The following is a 3861-nucleotide window of genomic DNA, read 5'->3' on the forward strand; positions in this document are numbered from 1 at the left end:
GTGGCTTATTTCCAAAATGGATCCCGTGAAATACATCTTTGAAAAGCCGGCCCTCACGGGACGAATCGCTAGGTGGTAGGAACTACTATCTGAATTCGATATTGTGTACGTCACCCAAAAGGCGATAAAGGGAAGCGCCTTGGCAGATTATTTGGCCCAACAACCCCTCCAAGATTATCGGCCGATGCACCCTGAGTTCCCGAATGAAGACATCATGGCCCTATTCAAAGAGAAACGGACACACGAGGATATAGACAAATGGATTGTTTGTTTCGATGGGGCATCTAATGCTTTGGGCCATGGAGTAGGGGCAGTCCTTGTATCCCCAAATGATCAATGTATTCCTTTCACGGCCAGGCTAGGTTTCGATTGTACCAACAATATGGCCGAATATGAAGCATGCGCCCTTGGGATTCAAGCGGCCATTGATTTTGACGTAAAGCTACTCAAAGTGTATGGAGACTCGGCTTTGGTAATACGCCAGTTGAGAGGAGAATGGGAAACTAGGGATCAAAAGTTGATACTCTATGAAACTCATATCTTGAAGTTAGCCAAATTCTTTGACGACATTTCTTTCCACCACATACCTCGGGAAGAGAACCAAATGGCCGATGCATTGGCCACCTTGGCATCCATGTTTCAACTTGCCCCACACGGGGATCTTCCGTACATTGAATTCAGATCTCGGGGCAAGCCGGCACATTGTTGTGCAATAGAGGAAGAGCGAGATGGGAAACCGTGGTATTTTGACATCAAACAGTATGTCGAGAACAAAGAATATCCACCAGGGATTTTTGACAATGACAAAAGAACATTAAGGAGATTGGCTACTGGTTTCTTTGTGAGTGGTACCATCCTGTACAAACGAAACCACGACATGACCCTCCTATGATGCATAGATGCCAAAGAGGCGAACTACATGATTGAGGAAGTCCACGGGGGTTCATTTGGGACAAATGCCAATGGGCATGCTATGGCCAAGAAGATCCTTAGAGCAGGTTATTACTGGCTCACTATGGAAAGCGATTGTTGCGCCCATGTAAGGTAATGCCATAAATGTCAAGCGTACGCGGACAATGTCAATGTTCCGCCACATCCTCTGAATGTCATGTCCTCCCCTTGGCCTTTTTCCATGTGGGGGATAGATGTCATTGGGGCTATCGAACCCAAAGCTTCGAATGGTCATCGCTTCATTCTCGTGGCGATAGATTATTTCATCAAATGGGTCGAAGTAGCTTCTTATACCAATGTCAGGAGGAGTGTGGTGGTCAGATTCATAAAGAAGGAACTGATTTGTCGATACGGACTTCCTAGGAAAATCATTACTGACAATGGCACCAATCTGAATAACAAAATGATGCAGGAAATGTGCGGGGATTTCAAGATCCAGCATCATAACTGCACCCCCTATCGGCCAAAGATGAACGGGGCTGTGGAGGCTGCAAATAAAAATATTAAGAAGATTATTCAAAAGATGACGATGTCATACAAAGATTGGCATGAATCGTCTTAGGCAACGGTCAGAGGTCGAGACAAGGTTAAAGGCAGAAACCAATCAAGGTAAGACGACGACGCAGTCACAATTTGCCACGCATTGTTGTTTCCTACTTTCAGGTACTTATGGATGGACGCAAGGAGAGGCTAGGGTCACAACCAATAGGTCGTCATCCCTTGCCTAGCCCGGGACAAACGGAAAGTGCCGCTGCAAAGCAGCCTAGTATCCTTTAAAAATCTCCAATAATTATTGTTGTTGTGTACACAGATTTTTAGGAAGAGATAGCTCGCCGGCGTTGGACGTCGCTGGTCACTCCCATGGCCAAGTTTGACCCAGATATAGTCCTAGAGTTTTACGCTAATGCTTGTCCCACGGAGGAGGGCGTGCGGGACATGCGGTCATGGGTAAGGGGTGAGTGGATTCCTTTTGATGCAGATGCCCTCAACCAGTTCCTAGGTGACCCGCTAGTGTTAGAGGAGGGCCAGGAGTGCGAGTTTAGTCAGAGAAGGAACCGGGCCGATGGATTTGACGAGGAGGCCATTGCCCAGCTATTATGCATATCGGGTCAGGATTTTGCCCGGACCGCTGCCGGGAGGCGGGTGCGGATCATGCACACCAGCATGACCACCTTGACCCATATGTTGATGACGTTGCTACTCAGCAACGTCCTGCCCATCGATCATAACTCCGACTTCCCTCTGCCGAAGTGTCAGCTGGTGTATGCCATCCTGACACGGATGAGCATCCATGTGGCTCTGTTGATCGCTGACGCCATTTATTTATTTGTAGGTATGCCACCTACCAGGCACCCCTGGGGTTTCCAGCATTGATCACGGGTCTCTGCCAGTCATTCGGGGTTTCTATCACACCTAGTAAGGTGATTCGACCGCCGATCACCCGGGCCTTCATTGAGAAGTATTGCACGCCTAGACAGGCATAAGGTGATGCACCGCAGGCCGCAGACGCACCGCCACCACCTCATCAGGCTGATCCGGCTGGATCATTTGGCATGGAGCGGTATTTATAGCACTTGGTTCGCCAGCAGGCGGCCAACCACAGGGGGCAGGTACAGATACATGAGTGTCTCTACCAGCTCAGCCTCAGTCAGCAGAGCCAAGGTTTCGCTCCTTTTGTGTGCCCTACTTCAGATCAGTTCAGGGCTGAGGTTGCATGGCCCGGAGATTGGCCTGAGGCCCAGGCAGGGGAGGCGCCCGCAGAGGCTCCCAGCGATGCAGAGGAGGCCCGCATGGATGAGGAGCTGAGGATTTACTCGGTTTCTTGGGAGGGAGTGGAGCCACGTGACCAGGGGATCTCTAGATTCATATTCTCTTTTATGTTTCCTCTTTTATCTGTTACATATCATTTTATTTTTATAACTTGAGGGACTAACGTTTGTTTTGTTTTTTCGATTGTCTTTTGTTTTGTGCATATATTTTGTTTGGACTGTTACGTTAGTGCTTACTTCGTTATTGTCGATACTGTTTGTTGAAGTTTCGGAACTTTGTAGAGTTTTCCTTTAGGAACGTCGTCCTAAAAATAAAATGAACAAAAATCATGATATCGCCAAGAATAGAAAAAAGAAAAAGGCGTTGTGAACAAATGTCGTGTCTATATATAAAGAAAAGAAAAGAGTTTTTTATATGTAAAAAATGTATGGAAAGATTTTGTGTGTGTGTAAATAAGGTGTGGAAAGAAATTCTTGTGTGTGAGTAATGAGTGGATATAAAGAAATTTTTGTATAAACCACGAGTGTATGTTGAAAAACGAAAAAGAAATCTTTGAACAGAAATAGAGTTTTTATATAGACCGTGTTGATATAAAGAGAAAGAGTTTTTAATGCATGTGTATACAAAAAAAGTTTGTCGTGTATAGGAATATAAGTGTACAAAGAAAAGCTTTTCTCATAGATGGCGATGGATGTATAGTTTTTGCAAACATAAAAAATGAAACAAAAAGAAAAAGGAAGAAAGACCTCGAAGGTCGGCATGTTATGGTCATAGGAAGCATAAATCATTCATAGAGAGCAAACATATCTTTTGGAAATAAGAGACTGACACTAAGAGTTTATTTTCTGGAATAACCGAGATAAGAATGGATCGATTCATTGAACCGATGAAAGAACATAATTTGGAAATATTGGGTCTACTTGTGTAAATCCCAAGCCTTAGTATCACAACGCCATAAATTGGATGCTTGAGTACCTACCTAGCTGTAGCCATGACTAATTTTGCACGTTGTTTCCAAGTCATCATTGTTACGCGTGCCTCGTGGAAATAATATGGAAATTCAACCCGAGACCAACACCTTGACACACAAATTTGTTTTGCCCCAGATATCAAAATCGGGCTCGCACGATGAAAAGACCA

This window comes from Glycine max, chromosome 11 (assembly GCF_000004515.6).
Source record: "Glycine max cultivar Williams 82 chromosome 11, Glycine_max_v4.0, whole genome shotgun sequence".
NCBI lineage: Eukaryota > Viridiplantae > Streptophyta > Magnoliopsida > Fabales > Fabaceae > Glycine > Glycine max.